Source organism: Macaca mulatta, chromosome 1, assembly GCF_049350105.2.
Source record: "Macaca mulatta isolate MMU2019108-1 chromosome 1, T2T-MMU8v2.0, whole genome shotgun sequence".
NCBI lineage: Eukaryota > Metazoa > Chordata > Mammalia > Primates > Cercopithecidae > Macaca > Macaca mulatta.
The window spans coordinates 27,964,409-27,986,076 of NC_133406.1; the positions used below are offsets into that span (position 1 = coordinate 27,964,409).

A 21,668-nucleotide genomic window follows, 5' to 3' on the forward strand; every position below is an offset into this window, starting at 1 on the left:
AATAACAGATGGAAATATTATATTTTTGAAACATTCTTTCTATAAAGAAGTCTTTTGAAGTGTGTTTTGGTAGGATAAGCTGAGCCAAAAGTGGAGCAGAGTGAGAGAAAAAAATAAGGTTTTATATTCAAATGTTTGGTGTCAGCAGAGTATAAAGTTAGCACTTCCCAAAAAAGGCATGTCCCAAAAAGCACTGCAGCACAATGTGTTTGCTCTACTTCACATAACAGTCCCAGAGGAGAAATATTTCAAAATACATTTTACCATCACTGCTCAGTTTGTGTGTGGACTCTCCCAAAACTTGACCTCTGACATCTTTGCAGAGGGTGTATGATCTCCCACCATTGAATTTTTTATGTTTCCTAAAATGACTGAAACCTAAGCTAAGACTCAGTCATTATCTTGAAAAAGGTGTTGGCTACCTCATACTTGCTGAGAGTTGGGTAAGAAGTATATTTAAATTGTAGGTTTTATGCCACATGGACAATAGTGATTGGTCATCTAGGCAGGGCTTACAGACTAAAAATGGAGACATGCAGAAAGCAAGAAAGTAGGCAGAAGGCCAGATGAAAAATTCATCACACTTTCTTTATTTTCCTGTACATGGGAGCCTGTACCCATGACGGAACTAACAATTCAGAATTATTCTGTTGTCTTTCCAGAAAAAATATCCCATTACTAAGCAATCAATTTGAAGTGCCCCATGGCCAGTCCAATTTCTCCATCATTTAGCTCTGAGGACATGGTTCACTTATCCTGCTAGTCTCAGCTATTAGCTGGATCTGCCATATGATGATGTGATTTATTTCATGGCAACTGGTAGTCACTCTGGTTGAAAAAAGAAAAAGAATCCACAGGAACACAATGATTTTGATCTTGTATCCAGACAAGATTTATATCTGTGACAGAGATCTGAATGCAATTCCTACTTGAGTCATTCTTAGGGGAAACAAAAGGAAGAGTAGCCTGGGAGAAGGACTACTGGCTGGGATGTAAGAAATGAAGGAATTGCTGGTTCTCTTTCCTTCAGTACCCTGTTAAGTCCAGGGTATTGATAGATTCACATCAGGTGATCTAGGTATTGATAAGAGTTTGGGGATGTGGTGTTTGTATACAGGCCCTCAGCACCAAACAATAGTCAGTTGGCAAAGGGCATAAATCCAGTAACCTATGGCCTCTGAAAATTCAGAATTGAGTAACCATATGGCAACTTCTAACTTCTGCCAAAAGAAAGAAACAAGAAAGAGAAAAAGAGACAGTAACTCACTTGCACCCACCAGTGAGGCCACCTCAGAGCAAAGCAAAAAAATGCTTTAGTGATGGCTTGTTGGGTGACAGCATCTGTTCAGGGAGTTGACTCAGAGAGCCTCAGAAGCTCAGGGTTCCAGCCAGGAGCAGAAAGGACTCTTGGCAGAGCTATTTCCTGTACCTCTTTTGATCATAAAGCTCAGTTTTGGAAAGGTTCTCACCAGTCTTGTGGTTTCCTGGTCGTGCGTCAGTACATTCTGGCTGAAACACTTCCCTTCCTTCAGGCCAGCCCCTCTGCCAATGGCTCCCAGTTCTATGGTTCACTCTCTTCAGCTTTGAACTAGACTCCAAGGACACTGCTGGCTGCAACATAAACCTAGAATGAGAGTTTGCAGCTGGGATGGTAGCCCTCCCCTCCTTGTGATGGGGATCCTAAAAAGAAAAAAATAAGGGTAAAACCAAAAGTCCATAGAAGCATAGAATTTTAGAATCAATGAGTAGTTAGCATACAATCTCTTTTCCAATATAGTATGCAATAGAGTCACCTGGGCAACTGGTTAAAATACAGAGATTCTTACTCCAACCTCAGACCTTCTAAATGAGAATCTTTAAGTAGAAAGTGGGAATCTGTGTTTTCAAGAATCTCCTTGGCAATTCTTATGTAGTCACTGTATAGTATAATTTACCAAGTTTTGTAAATTAGGAAACCTAGGTACAGAAACATTAATTAACTTTGTCATGGTAAAATAGGTGGCCTAAATCTCACGTTGTGCTCTTTCTATTGTACCACATTGTTCTCTACTCTTCTTTCTTGTGATTCTGTAATCGGGCTTGGGTCTCGTGCTTCCTAATCATGCACTCTTCCTGTGATGTATTTCTCTAAAAAATAACTCAGTCTGTTTATATAAGGTAACTTTCAAATCCCACTACCCTCAAACACAGGCCGTATTAGACAAATGTGTAAGCTCAGAACAGCTATTAGAAATGGTAATGTTCTTATTCATCTGTTCCTGGTGAGAAGGTATATATGATGTGACCAGGGACACTGGCAGTTTGGATAGCTCACATATGCCCTCCCCCACAAACCAAAATAAAAAGGAATTCTTCAGACACTTTAGTAAGTGATAATTATATACAGTCATTCAAAGTTTTCAGGGTTATTTATAGAACAAAGTTTCTGCTGGATGGCTTGGGTATGCTACAAAGTAGAAATGGTTAAGCGGAAGACCAAAAGATTCTCCAGTGAAAATGGGTTATTTTTCTCTAGAAACTTAATGGTATTAGAAACTGTAAATTTTGCAATGGATCAGAACCATCATAAGCTGAAAGGAGCCCTAAGGATGATATATGTTTCATCATTCCCATGCTTATAGACCAGAGTGTGAACTGTGCCAGGACTCACAGACTAGCTCAGAGAAGTCATAATACCATGTGATTAAGTACTTCATGGTATATGCATAGAGGAAACTTTTAAAATAATGCAAGAATAAAATTGTGGTTGACACTGCAACTTTTGGAGTCAGATAGATCTGAATCAAAATCCCAGATCTACTACTCACCAGCTGTGTAGACTTGAGGAAGTTTTTAAATTTCTTTAAGTCTTAATTTCGTCCTCTATAAAATGAAACCTGAGAGGGCTCTCAAGAACATTAAAGCATGAGAGTGGGAAGAATGTATTGGGGAGGGGGTGATGGGTTTTGGAAGAAAACAACAGACAAAGCGAGAAATATAGGTAAACCAAAGTTATCCAAGGAGAAATACAAAGTTATCCAAGGAGTAACAAACTAAAAATATTTGTATGATAATTAACCTAAAATATTAATGTGAGTTTTGACACCAAATCCCATGAGTCCTGTGCCCACATTAGGATATGTAAAGATTGTCAAATATGGATAACATACACGTATTGTATAAGCCCCATGAAATTAGGGAGTTTTATATGTTTGTTCACTCCCATGCTTTCTGCTCAGTTATGGAATGAATGAATAGGTTGGTAGGATCTAAAAAGAGCCAAAGTCTTGATACCTTGACAAGAGAGGAGGTCAATTAATATGTAATGAATATATAAATACCTCTGAGCCTTCTGGGTGACTGCCTATCCTGTGTGCAGTTATGTGTGCCAAGTCTCTGCCATACAGCCAAGAAATGAAGGTTAGGTTCTGTTGTAAGAACAAAGTAGATTCCCTGTTGTGATGCTAAAATGTCTTAAACTCTGCTTCAATACCAATGAACTTCGGGAACACCTGCTTAGATAAAAGTTCTAATATTAGTAACAAATTGCTTAATACTTGATATTATCTCAAATCAGATGCCACATCAAGAAAGCCATAAGTTTTCCTGAACATTTCCAAAACATTGCTACAATATAATGGAGACTTGGTGAAAAGGTGTTGGAAGTAAACCATAATTTAATAAATCCTTCTTGTATTACAGATGAAGTCCAAAGCCATTAAACTGGCAGAAAAAAAAGTGAGGAGAGATGAAGGGGGAGGTTAGTAGAAAAAAGGAAGGAATGAAAGAAGGAAAAAGGAAGGTAGACCAGCAAAGAGAGTATAGGATCATATACTTAAACAAAAATATAAGTAAACTAAAACTTGCAGTTATTTTTTAATGTATATTCCCTTAACATATCATTACCTTAAGTTAAATTAGTCACTATAAAATGAGTCAAAGTGTTGCGAAGAACAAGAGTAGTTCCCTCTTCACAGCTCATTGATATGTACCTAGTGCCTTGGTAGTGGAAGTGGTGCAGCATGCTGGTTATGAGCTCAAACTTGGGGTCATGGAGATGAAGATTGGCTCTGCCTCTCACTAGTTCTGTGACTTCAAAGAAGCCACTTATGCTGACTGAGCCTCAGTTGTTTTTGTTTTTTTGTATAAGGGATATAAGAATATATACCTCATAGATTTGTATAAAGACAGTTTTGATAATAAATCCCAAAACATGGTACACAAGGCTCAACAAATGGTAACTACCATTTTCATCATCATCACTAATATTCTTGACATCTTGAAACATCTCAATATCTGAGATCCTGAAATCTCTGTTTTATTATTTAAAAATGTATTATGTGTGTTGGTATGGAGAATGGAGCTGCGAAATGTATTTATTGCTGGAGCTCTTGGGAGAAAGATCTAAAACACTGTACCCCTGTGGCAGTTGAGATGACTATACTTAGCTTTTATATGTATCCTGTGCTCACTAACTGCATGCAAGTTTTTCTATCCTTTGTATTCGACCTTCTGGTTACACACAATAGATTTTACCTTTTGCTGATGAAGCAACTAAAGGAAAGAAAAATGAAATACTTGGCCTGGGATCATAAGATGAGCCATAATTATCTTAATTCCCCAAATCCCAGTCCTGCGTTTAGCCAAACAAACTGGAGTTACCATGGGGTAAAACAATGAGTCAACCACAGAGATATTTGGGACAATTTTAAGACAATCCAAATACACTTTGCATTTCTTAGTTTGTATTATACAAAAAAAAAAAGTAAACTGAAACAGAGGAATGGAGAATACAAGGCTGTGTAGTAAAAATAGTAAGGAGTCTTTTAGATTCTACTGTAAAAACAAAGTAGATTTGATTCATGAGCTACAAGAAGATTATTCTGCCAAAAGAGAACCAAAAGAATGAGGTAAGTTTTAGAGAAAAAATGATTAACATAGTCTGTGTGGTTACTAAGGTTGTTGCATGGAGACTTAAAATATTTAAATGAAATAAGAAATTCTGAGAGGCCAGAGAGTAGAATAGAAGAACACAGAAATAAGAGTAAGGAGGCCTGGCTCTGTTCATCATGAATTGAACTGCTTTTTGGAGATCACATATTTGCTAAAATGGGGATATCTATCCTAACCCTAAAGAATGGTTATGAAGATATAAAAACAAAATACTAGTTTTTTAAAAACTAAAAATAATATGCACACTAGGTATTATTGAAACTTACTTATTAGGAAACATTGCTTATTTCATATGACCACCCCTGTCTCCACCAGAAGAAACCCTGGAAAAAAATGTAGCCTTGAATCCCATTCTCCTTTACCCATAAGTAGACATGTATTAAATACTAATTCTGGATATTGTAAAGGATTCAAAGACCTACAAAACATGAATTCTGCGCTTCAAAAATTTAGTTGGAGTATAAAACATAAAAGGTGTATAATTACAGAAAGATAAATTATTTGATAAAGATAAATCATAGTTTGATAAATTGCTAAAAGATTTCCACAAAAGACTACCATAAAAATTTTTTCATGTTGATGAAAACTAAAATGGTTAAAGGGAGAAAAATAAAAGGAAGTTGAGTTTGTGATAAGACATGGAAGAATTAAATTGTTAAAATGAAAGTGTGTTTTTTTAATATCATAGTGAAAAGTTAAACATTCATCCTACAGAAATTGAGGAAAGTCTAAAAAATATTTTAGTAAGAATGAATCTTTTGGAAGACTCATCTAGCACTGGTGGTTTGGATAAGGAATAAAAGCAAGGAGGCTCATTAGGAGACATTTGTGATAATTCGAATACAGGAACAAGTGCCTGAAATACAGTTATGGCTGTAGGAATTAAAATGAAACAAGTATATGAGAAATTTTTAGAGAGATTTCTTACGGAAACAGTCTACAAAATCTGACATTTGATTCAGTGAATAAAGTAAAAATCAGGATACAAATCAGACAAAAGAGACTATGGTTTTAAGCCTCAGTTCAGAAAAACATGGTCCTACCTATAGATATAGAATGTCACAAGGAGAATGTTTTGCTATTATAACATTTAAGAATAAAATTTTCAGCACAATACTTGGGGAGTAGTAATAGCTCTAAAAATTACTACTGTCAGATATACTTAGAGATGTCTCAGTAAATCAAGGGTAGGTTAGAGAAAATCAGAGACCTGGAAACACAAATTCCAATAGTCTGCAAATATGCTATCTACCTTGTGGACTGGGCATTATCCACTGTGACATAAGCAGACATATCAAGTTTACATGGCCTTAGAAAAGTGAATAGTTAAATTTGCTTAGGTGTTATCAAAGCCTAAGTGTTGTAGTGTCTTTCAGAGCATGTGGGATGTGTATCAATAGATTATCTCTTCTTACAGTACATTCTAAGAATGATGATGTATTCTCCCAATAATTCACAACAAAAACTTGAATAATTGTGGTCAGCAGAATAATAGTTCCCCAAAGATGTCTATTTCCTAACCCCTGGGACCTTGAATATGCTACTTTACATTGTAAAAGGGTCTGCAAAGATGATAAATGTAAGGATCTTGTGATGGAAGATGACACTGGATTATCCAGTTGAGCTTACTATAATCACAGGTCCTTTTAAGTGAAAGAAGACAAGAAAGTCAGAGTTAGAGAGAGATTTGAAAATGCTATGCCTCTTAATCTGACGATTAAAAAAGTGGCTATGAGCCAAGGAAAGCAGGCAACCTGTAAAAGCAAATAAACAGATTCTCTCTCCCTAGAACCCCTAAAAGATAGGCAGCCCTTTCAACACCTTAATATGAGTCCAGTAGGACTTTGCAGGACTTCTGACCTACAGAATTCTAAGGTAATAAATTTGTATTCTTCAAAGCCTCACTTGCTACAGAAAAAATAGGAAATTCACACAATAATATTACGTATATTTGTTGAATAATACATGTTAATTGCTGAAAATTAAAAGTCTATAAAAATAATATTTTTAACAATACAATGACCAAATTTACTTATCTGGCACTGACAGAATAACATGTACCTGATTTGTCTTCTTATAAACGACTAGAAACTCGACAAAATGTGAGAAACAACTCTTTTCAGATATATGACTATATTCTCTACAAGAGAGTAGGAAAATGAAGTGAGCTCTACAATCCCCCAGCTGTCTCCCTGAAAACACTTTTGAGACCACATTTGAAATTCCAGCCATCCAGAGGGAAGAGACTTTTTAGAACATCTGTACCATACAACAGAGACTCAAGAAATATTGTACCTTAGTTGCAGGACTAAACTAGCTCCAGAAGACAGGCAACTCTAGACCTGCACTGAGAAAGTTTAAAAATAAGCCTGAAAAAATTAAATGAAATCTCGATTTATCTAGCTGGCACTCAAAACAAGAGTTAACACTCTTCAAATGGAAGGAAACAAAATACACAGACTCTTCAATGTAATATTCACAGTGTTTCAGCAACCAATCAAAAAATACTAAATATGCAATAGGCCAGGAATTATGACCATAACCAAAATAAAAATGAATGATAGAAACAGATGCAGAAATGATAGAGATGGTAGAATCAGTATACAAGGATATTCAAACATCTATAATAAATAGGGTCATGAAGTTAGTAAAGCACGAACATAAGAACAAGAGAAATCAAAACTAAAGAGAGAAATTGAACTTCTAAAACTGAAGTTCATGTCAACTTCACTAGATGGGAATAGCAGCCAATTAGACATTACAGAAGAAAAGATCAATGAATTTGAAGACATAGCAAGAGAAACTATCCAAACTATAGCACACAGAGAAAAAAAAGGTAAAGAAAAAGATAAGACTCAGTGACTGTGGAGCAATATCACATAGTTTAACATACATGTAAATGGATGCCCAGGAGAAAAACTATTTGAAGACGTAAAATCAGAAGTCTCCCAATTTGATGAAAACTATAACCCATGTATCCAAAATGCCCATGCATTCAAGAAGCAAAATAAAAGCAAAAAGAACCATAGGAAGTCCTATCATTATCAAATTACTGAAAATCTGTAAAAAAAGAAAATATTAAAAGCAGCCAGAAATAAAAAGACACATTAAATTCAGGGAAACAAATATAAGAATGATTAGGCCTGGCGCGGTGGCTCAAGCCTGTAATCCCAGCACTTTGGGAGGCCGAGACGGGCGGATCACGAGGTCAGGAGATCGAGACCATCCTGGCTAACACGGTGAAACCCCGGCTCTACTAAAAAATACAAAAAACTAGCCGGGCGAGGTGGCGGGCGCCTGTAGTCCCAGCTACTCGGGAGGCTGAGGCAGGAGAATGGCGTGAACCCGGGAGGCGGAGCTTGCAGTGAGCTGAGATCCGGCCACTGCACTCCAGCCTGGGCGGCAGAGCGAGACTCCGTCTCAAAAAAAAAAAAAAAGCAAGTCCACAGTGAGATATTACTAGACAGGCATTTAGAATGGCTAAAAATACTTAAACTGTCAATATTCATTGTTGTTATGAATAAAAAGTAAGGGAAATTTTTATATGTTGATAATGAAAGTGTAAAAGGTATACACCATTTTGGAAAAGAGTTTAGCAATTTGTGTCACAATACGCTTACTGTTTGGCTCAGTGATTTCATTTATTGGTATTTACCCATGAAAACTGAAAACATATATTCACAAAAAAAAAATCTGTATACAAATGCTCATAACGGCTTTGTTCATGATGGTCCCAAACTGGAAACAACCTAAAGTTCCATTAACAGATAAATGGCTAAACAAATTACAAATGCTGCTTAGCCAAATGAAACAAACAAACAAACAAAACAAAACAAAACAAAAGAGAAAGAAAGAAAGCAATGAACTGCTGACATATGCAACCGCAAGGATAAGTTTCAACAATATTAGGTTGACTGAAGAAAGTTAAAAACAAAACAGTACATACTGTTTTATTGTATGTGCATTCCATTATACTGTTACACATTGCATTATATGACATCTAGAATAGGCAAGACTGATACAGTGACAGAAAGAAGGTCAGTAGGTACTTTGCTGAGTAAAGGGAGGGATGCTGACAGCAAATGGGCATAAGGGAAATTTTGGGGGTGATGAAAATATTCTATATCAATTCAAGTGATTGTTATATGAGTTTATATGTTTGCCAATACGTATTAATTGTTCACCTAATATATATGCATTTTATTGTAGGTAATTTATATTTCAATAATGTTGATTTTAAAGAAAAATCTATTTAAAAATCTATAAATCTGTCATCCAATTTTGTTATAATTATTTCTAATTTTTTCAAACTTCTAATTCATATTCAAGATTCTATTCTATGTACCATTTGATACCTGTTTCTCTACCTGTACCATTTATAAGCACTTGATGCATATCATCCATAATTATTTACAGACATTTGCTAACTTAATGATCCCTATGATCCTTTATTATTTTAATAAAAATTTGTCTTATAGTTTGGTATTTAGATGTTCAGTTTCTCATTTTTAGAAATAATACTCCAGTCATCACCTCTACACATAAAGCTTTGTCCACATTTCTATCAGTTCCTTGTGAAAGATTTCTAGAAAAGCAATACTGGCTTAGGTTGAAGGATCCAGGAAGAAGATATTTATATGTGGCCCCTACTTTTCTGGAATTTTACTTATAAAAATTCTGCTTACAAGGTGAACCACAATGACAAACCAAGACTATGATTCTTATTTCAAGATGATTTGCTTGGAAGATACATTTTAATTAATTAGCCCATTAAAAATTGGGGCAAGATGGCTGGGCACAGTGGCTCACAACTGTAATCCAAGCACTTTGCATCATTGTCTGATGCAAACTTTGCAAATATTTTCTACTATTCTGTAGGCTGTCTGTTTAGTCTGTTGATAGTATCTTTTGCTATACAGAAACTCTTTAGTTTAGTTAGGTCCCACTGTCAATTTTTGTTTTTGTTATAATTGTTTTTGTAGTTTTCATCATGAAATCTCTGCCAGGGCCTATGTCCAGAATAGTATTTCCTACATTTTCTTCCAGGGTTTATGGGTTTTAGGTTTTACTTTTAAGTCTTTAATTTATCTTGAGTGAGTTCTGTACGTAGTAAAACAAGGGTGTCCAGTTTCAATCTCCTGCATATGGCTAGCCAGTTATCCCAACACCCATAATTGAATGAGGAGTCCTTTCCCATTTCTTGTTATTGTCACCTTTGTCAAAGATCAGATGGCTGTATTATAGATGTGCAGCTTTATTTCTGGGTTCTCTAAGCTGTTCCACTTGTCTGTGTGTCTGTTTTTGTACCAGTACCATGCTGTTTTGGTTACCATAGTCTTGCAGTTTAGTTTGCAGTCAGGCAGTGTGATGCCTCCAGCTTTATTCTTTTCACTTAGGGTTGCTTTGGCTATTCAGGCTTCATTTTGATTCCATATGAATTTTTGAATAGTTTTTTCTAATTCTGTGGCAAATGTTTTTGGTAGCTGGATAAGAATAGCATTAAATGTGTAGATTGCTTTGGGCAGTATGCCCATTTTAACATTATTGACTCTTCCTATCCATGAGCATGGAATGTTTTTCCATTTGTTTGTGTCATCTCTGATTTCTTTCAGCAGGTTTTTTTTTTTTTTTTTTTTTTTTTTTTTTTTTTGAGACAGAGTCACACTCTATCTCCCAGGCTGGAGTTCAGTGATGCCATCTCGGCTTACTGCAAGCTCTGCCTCCCAGGGTCACGCCATTCTCCTGCCTCAGCCTCCTGAGTAACTGGGACTACAGGCACCCACCACCACGCCTGGCTCATTTTTTTTTGTATTTTTCGTAGAGATGGGGTTTCACTGTGTGAGCCAGGATGATCTCAATCTCCTAACCTCGTGATCCGCCCGCCTTGGCCTCCCAAAGTGCTGGGATTACAGGCGTGAGCCACCGTGCCCAGCCTCAGCAGTTTTTAAATTCTCATTATGGAGATCTTTCACTTCCCTTGTTAACTGTATTCCAAGGTATTTTATTACTTTTGTGGCCACTGGAATGGGATTGCATTCTTGATTTAGTTCTCAGCTTGGACACTGTTGATGTATAGAAATGCTAATGATTTTTGTACATTGATTTTGTATTCTGAAACTTTGCTAAAGTTGTTTATCAGATCTAGAAGCTTTTGGGCAGAAATTATCAAGTTTCCTAGGTATAAAATCATATCATCTGCAAAGACAGTTTGACTTCTCTTCCTTTTTGGTTGCCTTTTATTTGTATCTCTTGCCTGATTGCTCTGGTTAGGATTTCCAGAACTATGTCAAGTAAGAGTGGGCATCTTTGTCTTCTTCAGATTCTCAAAGGGAATGCTTCTAGCTTTTGCCCTATCAGTATGATGTTGGTTGTAGGCTTGTCATAGATGGCTGTTACTATTTTGACATATGTATCTTCAATGCTTAGTTTGTTGAGGGTTTTGAACATAAAGGGATGTTGAATTTTATTTAAATTCAACATTCTATTGAGATGATCATGTGGTTTTTCTTTTTAGCTGTTTATGTGATGAATCACATTTATTAATTTACATATGTTGACCCAACCTTGCATCCCAGGAATGAAGTCTACTTGATCATGGTGGATTAGCTTTTTGATATGCTGCTGGATGTGGTTTGCTAGTATTTTGTTGAGAATTTTTGCATCTACATTCATCAGGGATATGGGCCTGAAGTTTTTTTTTGTGTGTGTTGTGTCTCTGCCAGGTTGTGGTGTCAGAATGATGCTGGCTTCATAGAATGAGATAGGGAGGAGTCTATCCTACTCCAATTTTTGAAATAGTTTCAGTGGGATTGGTATCAGCTCTTCTTTATACATCTAATACAATTCATCTATGAATCTATCTGGTCAGGGACTCTTTCTGGTTGGTAGGTTTTTTATCATGATTTAATTTCTGAACTCTATTGATCTGTCCAGGGTTTCAATTTCTTCCTGGTTCAATCTTGGGAGGTTGTATGTGTCCAGGAATTTATCTGTTTCTTCTAGGTTTTCTAGTTTGTGTGCACAGAGATGTTCACAGTAGTCTCTGAGGGTTTTTTGTATTTCTGTAGGATCAGTGGGATTGTCCCCTTTGTCGCTTCTGATTGTGTTTCTCTGTATCTTCTTTTCTTCTCTATTTGTCTACTTAGAGATCTGTCAATCTTATTTATTCTTTCAAATAATCAGTTTTTTGTTTCATTATCTTTTGTACGTCTTCTTACATCTCAATTTCATTCAGCTCTGATTTTGGTTATTTCTTGTCTTCTGCTAGTTTAGGAGTTGGTTCTAGTTCTTTTAGGTGTGGTGTTAGGTTGTTAACTTGAGATCTTTCCAACTTTTTGATATGGGTATTTAGTGGTATAAACTTTCCTCTTAACACTGCATTAGCTGTGTCCCAGAGATTCTAACTAATGTTGAATCTTTGTTTTTATTAGTTTCAAATAATTTATTGATTTCTGCCTGTCTCCTTATTTATTCAAAAGTCATTCAGGAGCAGATGTTTAACTTCCATATGATTTTGAGAGATCTTGTTGGTATTGATTTTAATTGTTATTATGATTTAATAATAATCATAATAAAATGTGATTTTATTATGTGGTTTTACACATATTATTTTATATTATTTTACACTGTGGTCTGAGAGTATGGCTGGTATGATCTGGGTTTTTAAAAAGTTTTTTGAGAATGGCTTTATGGCTGACCATGTGGTCAATTTTAGAGTATGTGTCATGTACAGATGAGAAGGATGTATGTTCTGTTGTTTTGGTCTGGAGAGTTCCGTAGATGTCTATTAGGTCCATGTGGTTAAGTGTCAAGTACAGATCTCAAATATTTTTGTTCATTTTCTGCATCAATGATCTGTCTAATACTGTCAGTGGAGTGTTGAAGTTCCCCCACCATTATTGGGTGGTTATGTAAGTCTCTTCATGGGTCTCTAAAGGTTTTTTTTAATGAATCTGGCTGCTCCAGTATTGGGTTCATATATATTTAGGAAACTTAAGTCTTCTTGTTGAATTGAATCCGTTAGGTAATGCCCTTCTTTGTCCTTTTTGATCATTATTCATTTACTGTGTGTTTTGACTAAAATAACAATAGCAACCTTTGCATTTTTTTGTTTTCTGTATGCTTGGTAGATCTTTCTCCATCCCTTTACTTTGAGCCTATGGGGGTCATAGCTTGTGAGATGGGTCTCTCGAAGACAGCATACAGTTTATCTTGCTTCTTTATCCAATTTGCCACTCTGTGCCTTTTAAGTGGTGTTTAACCTGTTAATGTTCAAGATTAATATGGATATGTGTACATTTGATTCTGTCATCACATTGTTAGCTGGTTGTTATATAGACTTGATTGTGTAATTGCTTTATAGTGTCAATGGTCAATGTGCTTATGCGTGTTTTCGTGGTGGTCACTAACAGTCTTTTGTTTCCATGTTTAGCATTCCCTTAAGGATGTCTTGTAAGGCTGGTCTGATGGTAATAAATTCCCTTTGCATTTGCTTGTCTGAACAGGATTTTATTTATCCTTTGATTATGAAGCTTAGTTTGGCTGGATATTAAATTCTCAGTTGGAATTTGTTTTATTTAATGAGGCTGAATATAGGCCTCCAATGTCTTCTGACTTCCACAGTTTCTGCTAAAAGGTCCACTGTTAGCCTAATGGTGTTCTCTTTGTAGGTGACCTGTCCGTTCTCTCTAGCTGTGTTTAATATTTTTTCTTTCATGTTGATCTTGGAGAATCTGATGACTATGTGTCTTGAGGATGGTCATCTTCTACAGTATCTCACAGGAATTCTCTACATTTCTTGAATTTGAATATCATTCTCTCTAGCGAGGCTGGGAAAGTTTTCATGGAAAATATCCTCAAACATGCTTTCTAAGTTGCTTCCTGTGTATCCCTCTCTTTCAGGGATACCAATGACTCATAGGTGTAGTCTCTTTATATAATTCCATATTTCTCTGAGGTTTTGTTCATTTTTTAAATTATTTTTTCTTTCTTTATTTTATTTATTTATTTTTGAGACGGCATCTCGCTGTCTCCCAGGCTGGAGTGCAGTGGCTGGATTTCAGCTCACTGCAAGCTCTGCCTCCCAGGTTCACACCATTCTCCTGCCTCAGCCTCCTGAGTAGCTGGGACTACAGGCACCCACCACCATGCCCGGCTAATTTTTTGTATTTTTAGTAGAGACAGGGTTTCACTGTGTTAGCCAGGATGGTCTCGATCACCTGACCGCATGATCTGCCCAGCTTGGACTCCCAAAGTGCTGGGATTATAGGCTTGAGCCACCACGCCCGGCCTTTTTTCATTTTTATATGACTGAGTTGATTGGAGGATCCAGTCTTCAAGCTCTGAGATTCTTTCCTCAGCTTGTTGTATTCTACTATTAATATTTCAGAATGTATTATAAAATACTTGTGTGAGTTTTTCAGCTCTATTCAATTAGTTTGGTTCTTTCTTAAAATTGCTATTTTGTCTTTCAGTTCTTGAATAGTTTTACTGGATTCCTTAGATTCCTTGGATTGGGTTTCAACTTTCTCCTGAATCTCAACAAGCTTCAATGCCATCCAGACTTTGAATTCTATATAAGCCTATTCAGCTATTTAAATCAGGTTAAGAACCATTGCTGGGGAGCTAGTGCAGTCATGTGGAGGTTAGAAGACATTCTGACTTTTAGAGTTACCAGAGTTTTTACGTTGATTCTTTCTTATCTCCGTGGGCTGATATTCCTTTAATCTTTGTGTTGCTTTCTTTTCAATAGGGCTTTTTGCTTTTGTATTCTCTGATGCCCTTGAGGGTTTGACTGTGGTTTTAAGCTGGGTTTAGTCAACTGGCTTCATTTCTGAATGATTTCAAGGGGCCAAGGCTCAGCTCAGCACTTCTGGGCTGCATGCTCTATACCTGGGGGCCTGGGATCAGGCCCACAGCTTTTTTTCTCAGACTCCTCAAAGTTAAACACCTGCTGTGCTGGAGGGGTTGAGGTGTTCCCTGTCCACTGGCAATAGCACTCCAATGGGGAGTGTCAGACAAAGCACTTAAGGCAGTGGCACCAGGGTCCATGCCAGCAAAGCATCATGGGAGGCTACAGGCAAGCTTGTTATGGCAAATCAGTGGAGTACAGCTGCAAGCAGGTGCATGCTGGCAGGGGCCCATCTTCAAAAGCTCTGAAGATTAGGCAGGGTCGTTTCACTATGGCAGTGGCCACCAGGAAACACCCTGTTTGGGAATCTGAAGCTTCATTGCAAACAAGTTCAGCCAGGCAGGAAGTCTGGGAAAGGCTGGTGGCAGACAGGAGAATCCTCAGATCAGATTGGCCTTGTCCCACAGGCAAAATATCCCTGTTCTATACAGGTCCAACAGTCAACAAAGACCAAAGCCTCCTAGAGGAACATGGCAAGCCTTGAGGAGTAGGCATCTCTGGCCATGCTCCATTGCAGCCATTCCCATGCCAAACCCTGTGGGTTCCATGCAGGCTGTAATCCCATCCCTGCTAACTCTCCAAGCCATTCTCTCTGCCAGCTTAAATGTCCATGGGGGTTGCCGGCAGGTCTCCTGCACCCAGGATTCTGGAAGTCCATGGAAAGAGTGGTCCACTGCATACCTATTTAACTCACCCTCCCTCAGGAGCCATTTGGGGGCAGTAACAAATACTGGAGCTCACTATTTTTTATTTACATATGTTATAGGTATATTTGTTATATTCTCCAAAGTCACCCCAAGAGACATAAGGAAATAATGAAGAGTATCATGGCAAACAATAGAACAGAACAAATAACCAAAGAAATTGAAGGAGAGTGAAAACTTAAGGTCTTACAATTCATAAACCATTTAGATATTAAGTCCACAAATTCTTGAAAGGCATATTGTAAATAGTAGGCTAAATTCATGATTAATAAAAACTATTTAACAGGATTACATTTTCTATGCTAAAGTTTTATATTAAAATCATCTTAGTGCCTCCTCCATCCTGAATAGGTAAGGCTGAGAACACCGTAACGTGAGTATCTCCAAAGGAGGGCATTTTCTGATCAGGATAACACTTTCCATAGATTCCCTGATTATGATAGTAGTAAAAATTCTAGATGATTCTTTATTATTTTTTGTTTAATGAAATCAAAAGTTAACATACTTTCTTATTCTAAGATGCCATTGACTGTCATGTGCACTATTAATAACAACTTTGGGTACAATAAATAAACAAACATTAAACATTCACATTGAATTTAAGACTCATTCCAGTTATGGAAAAATAAACTATGGGCAAAGTACATTTTATGGTTGAGGACACTGTACTTTTAAAATAGCTGATCTGATTTCAATGAGTTCGCTATTTAGTAATTTTGAGGCAGTAAATATCAAAGTATTGGATCTTTTTTGCTCTCATTTGCTTGACTTCAAAATGAGACTATTCTCTGCCTTTCTGAAAGTAGAGAAAGAAAAGGGCTAAAGGAGGACAGGGCAGAACAGATAATATTTGAGGAACAATTCTAGCTCTAAAGCTCTTAGGTTACAGTTCCATGTTTCTCAATAACAATAAAATTATTGAAAGGGAACAGATGCTCATTTGATTAATTCATACAAACACTTGTTTTAACTTTCATTCTCATCTGAATCTATTTGCAGTTATCAGAGAATTTCTACCTCTGTAACCCATGATTTTGAAAGGGACTTTAAAAGTTGATGATTTTAGGAGTTGATGAGTCATTCTTTCTTCATAAAATCTTTGACGACAAGCTCCAATAGCTAAAGTAGACACAGCTTCCAATGAGCAGGACAGCAGCTCTACTTCTAATAAGTTAATCCAATGGTTTTTGTCATGAGCAAAACAAGAAATCATGTTTTTAATAATACTAAAAGGTCGCTGCATCTTGTTAACATCTGGAGTTCAATCACTTCTGTGCTAAAAACCGGGGAATGCTTCAGCAGGGCATAAATCTTGCCCCTTATTGTACATACGATCCAGATGCCGGAGGAGAATTAACGTTTGTTTGTAACACATCTGGTGTCGGCAGCTTTGAGTAAGCTCTAATAGAAAGAGTGTGGAACTAACGCAGCATTACACCTTCACTCAGGCCAGGGGTTCTAGACTGAAGGTAAAAGCCTTCAGGTGTCCCTTGGGGTTTAGCAATAAACTGCACTAATCAGCACTGGCATTGTGTTAAGTGCAGGGTGTTTTGAATTTTCCACATCAGTTTTGCAGCCCTGTAATTCTACATTCCAACTGTCTGCTTTTGACAACTTTGTAGATTTGCCACCATCTTAAGCTCCAAATGAAAGAAAGGCCCAGATTCACTGTCAGAGTTCAGACTATCCCATAAAATGGAGGAGGACACATGATCACTACCAGAGCAGTAGTGAGCAAATAATAACAAGACTGGCCTTATCTGTAGATATAAAAAGTGACTTGGTATCCTATCCATGAAAAGCAATAGATGAAGTAGAAAGAGTGCAGAATTTCAATTGGGACATCTAAGCTCAAGTCCTATCTCTGGTACGTGTGCAGAAGTCCAAAATTAACTGGGTCATGTTTTCTCACAAGGGATGTGTAAGAACCAAATCAGATGATGACTTTTGTAACAAAAGGATCAGGTCCAAATTTCCTGGAATAGTATTTTAATTAACTTTGTAATATAACCCTCCTTCCTAATCTTTGTTATCGTCAGCATATTCTGGGTTTTAAACTATAACAAATACCTTGCACCTTAAAAACCTGCCACATAATTTGATGTTTTACAGTCTTTGTCCATGTTGTTCCTATTGGTTATAATGTTTTCTTCAATCCATTATTACTTTCTGGACACTTTGCACTAAGATTCCTTCTTTATAAAGCACTTGTGCATGTCTCTAGCATAGTAGTACTTTTCATGGAGTATCATATATCGCCCATTGTTTTCTATGCCTTTCTCCTTGGCTGGACTGTGATCCTACTTCATGAAATCTGTGAAAGAAAAGGTGGTAACTATTAGAGGCACTGAATAATAAAGTCTTTTTTTTTTTTTTTTGAGCTAGTGTCTCGCTCTGTCACCCAGGCTGGAGTGCAGTGGCATCATCTCAGCTCGCTGCAATCTCCCCTTCTCACGTTCAAGTGATTCTCCTGTCTGAGCCTCCTGAATAACTGGGATTACAGGTGTGTGCCACAATGCCTGGCTAATTTATTTATTCATTTATTAGTAGAGATGAGGGTTTACCATGTTGGCCAAGCTGGTCTCGAACTCCTGACCTCAAGAGAGCCACCCGCCCCAGCCTCCAAAAGTGCTGGGATTACAAGCATGAGCCACCACGCCCAGCCCATTTAATAATAAAGTCTTAAGGATACATTTCATGTTGTTGCAGATAGCCTCCAATTAAATCACACTTCTATGAGAAAGTTATTTGTGATGGTCAAATGATATGGCAGCAAATGCTACTGGGTAATTGGGGGATTTTATAGTAGCATTTAAAAGAGCACCTAGCTCACTGTAAATGTGTTTTTATGATGGTGTTATGCTCTGTCAGGGGTCAGGCTCTGAAATCAGAGAAGTAAGATACTCCCACCAGCAGAGGCATATAGGAACCAAGATCATCTGAACCAAGGACAGATTCATGTGTCCTAATTCACACTGTCTGGCTCATGTGTTCATTGAGGAAAATGGTGGGTAAAATCTTCCGCCCTGTTCAAAGTGTTCTTCATTTTAAGTTCGCACAGCATGTATGGTTGGCTGAGTTAAATATGCATATGACGTGGTTCCACTAATCACATGTTTTAAATTTGGTTTTTGTAACTGTAACTGGAAACCCAGAAGAGGCTACTTTCCAATTTAGACTTGAAAACTGCCACAGCACCAAATGAATCATATAGAATAAAATTATAAGACATGAACATTGGAAGAAAAAATGCAGAGTACAAAAGTAAGATTTAAAAAGGTATTAATGTCTCAAAGAGACTGATTTCTAGTACTAATATGATTCTAATAACTTCACTTTGTTTTTGGAGAACGCTTGTATATTTCTCAGTACTTTCATATGTTTTTCATTCATTTGTCTTCCCTGCCTACCTGTGGAATAATGGGCAAGACCACACTTAGGGTGGAAGGAAAAGCAAAGAATGGATACATTGATCTAAAAATAGCCACATAAGTTATATCAGTTTTCCAGTAGAAAGTTTTCTAGCTTATAAAGACATTATGGAAAAGAGCTTGGATTGAAGAAGACATGTTTAATTCAGGTATGAAGAATAAATAACTAGTAGAAGATAAAACTAATGAAGTGGTGAAACACACACACACCCAAGGCTGACAGAATTCACAACCAACAGATCTTCACTGTAAGAAATATAAAAGAACATGTTCTAGACTGAAAGAAAATAATAAAAGTTGAAAGTGCAAGAAGCAATGGACATCTTTGTGAAAGGTAAATATGTAGATAAATATAAAGTACTGACTGTTTAAAGCAAGAACAATTGCAGTATTTTATGGGGATTATCACATGCAGAAGCATACGACAATAGCAAAAATGGCAAAGGTGGAGTAGAGGGTAATAGATGTGTACTGTTCTAGATGTTTTACATTGTTGGAAAAGCCAAAAAGGTATTAAGATAGACCATCATAAGTTAGCATGTGTCTTATAATTTTTAGTGTATCCACTAAAACAATTATATTAAAAAGCATAACAAAAGCCTACCAGAGGAGAAAAAATGAAATATAAAAAGCAAGTAGAATTATTACAAAGCAAGTATAATAAAGAAACAAAAACAAGGAAAAATAGAAAACAAATAGCAATATGGGAGACTAAACCCAACTACATCAGTAATTGCATTTTACGTAAATGGATGAAACACTTCAGTTAACAAGATTTTCAGCTCACATTTTTAAAAAAATACAATTATGGCTGCTTATAAAAAGCACACCATAACTATAAAAATACATAGTATTTTAAAGAATGTAAAAATGACATACTAAGTGAACATTAGCCAAAGGAGAACTGGTATGACTAAAGTGATATCAAAGTAGACTTTAAGATGAGAAAAATAGGCCGGGCGTGGTGACTCATGCCTGTAATCCCAGCACTTTGGGAGGCCGAGGCAGGTGGATCACAAGATCAGGAGTTCGAGATCAGCCTGGCCAAGATGGTGAAACCCCATCTCTACCAAAAATACAAAAAATTAGCTGGGCATGGTGGCACACGCCTGTAATCCCAGCTACATAGGAGGCTGAGGCAGAGAATTGCTTAAACCTGGAGGGGCGGAGGTTGCAGTGAGCTAAGATTACGCTACTGCACTCCAGCCTGGGTGAAAGAGTAAGACTCTGTCTCACAAAAAAAAAAAAAAAAAAAATTATAACTTCTCCAACTTCTCCTATAGATAACATCATTATTGTGAAAACTAAAAAACTGGTCTTTGAGATATTTTTCAGATTTAGCATTTTGACAGACCAAGAGACAAAACTTGGTCCTGAGGCCAGTTTTTGGAAGTGACTCAGTCACACAAAGACAGTTTAGACACCCCTGTGATTTCATCCCTAGCCAATCATTGTTTCAATTCCCCAGCCCCCTGCTTGCTAAAATATCCTAAAAAAACCCTAGCCTCTGAAGTTTTAGGGAGATGGATTTAAGAAATACCTCTCCTCCTCTAGCTTGGCTGGCCCTGTGATTATTAAACTCTTTCCTTGCTGCAATATTGCTGTTCTCAGTGAATTGGCTTTTCTGGGCAGTAGGCAAAAACCCATCAGGCTGCTACACAACCAGATGATTGAGGCTAATGTACCATCTTAGGCTAACCAAAACAAAAGGTGTTTGGGGCTCTGTGCAGGGAAAGTAAGAGCAGGATATTATGGTAAATAAGACTTGTCTTATTATGCGGATAAGATCTCTCTGGTGATAATAGTTGTCTCCAGGATTAGCTTTCTTCCCAGTAGGGAGACATCTTTACGAATGGAAACTTATTTTATAAACATAAACATCCTTTACAAAAGGGGAGATTTATATTCTATTGTTAGGCATTTAGGGGAAGGTAAGAGCTCTTCCTGCACCTGCAGGTTCTCAACTGTCTTTATCTCAGAATATTCTATGTAACAGAGTCATATATTTTGAGGTGGGCATATTCTGGTATCTTTCAACAACATCTTTAAATAGGTTCTCACTCAACTCACCTAATAAAATGGCTTTGTAGGGGTTCTAGCCAAGATGGCCAACTAGATGCAGCCAGTAAGAGCATCTACCACAGAAAGACCAGACCATCAAGAAGACTGGCACACTCCAAGCAGATCTTTGGAAGGAAGGCTTTTGGAGTTGACAGAAGGAGGACACAGACTCTGGGTTGAAATGGGAAGAAGCTGGGAACCCTGCACGGGGCTGCTGAGCACCATGGGCCACCAGCTCCTTCCTGGGCCCCAGCAGCTTCTGGGACAAGAGTGAGTTGAAAAGGTGAGGAGTGACCTAATCTTGCCACAGACCTCTGGAATCCTAGCTGCAGGAGACCCTGTGACCCCTATGGACATTTGAGCTGACAGGGAGAGCTGTTTGGAGAGATGGCAGGGACAGGAACTCCAGCCTACATGGAACTCAGAGGGTTTGGTGTGGGAATAGCTGCAGTGGGACATAGTCAGGGAGGCCCATCCCCTAAAGCTCATCACACTCCTCTAGGTGGCTTTGGTCTTTGTTGACTGTCGGACTTGGAGAGAAAAAGGCTTTCTTGCCTGTGGGATGGAACCAGTCTGATCTGAGCACCCTCCTGTCTGTCAGCCTCTCCCAGAGTCCCTGCCTGGCCATGC

At 37.4% G+C, this 21,668-nt stretch overlaps 1 long non-coding RNA gene across 1 annotated transcript in view; it reads right to left on the reverse strand.

Annotated features, from left to right (window-relative positions):
• Positions 1-567: 567 nt before the first annotated feature.
• The window catches only part of LOC106994811 (uncharacterized), a 64,755-nt gene continuing 43,654 nt past the window's right edge, over positions 568-21,668 (reverse strand). The window contains exons 2-3 of the long non-coding RNA XR_001441502.3: positions 1,470-1,680; positions 568-828 (exon numbers count right to left, since the gene is read on the reverse strand). This is a non-coding gene — a long non-coding RNA (uncharacterized LOC106994811). The remainder of the gene's footprint in view (positions 829-1,469; positions 1,681-21,668) is intronic.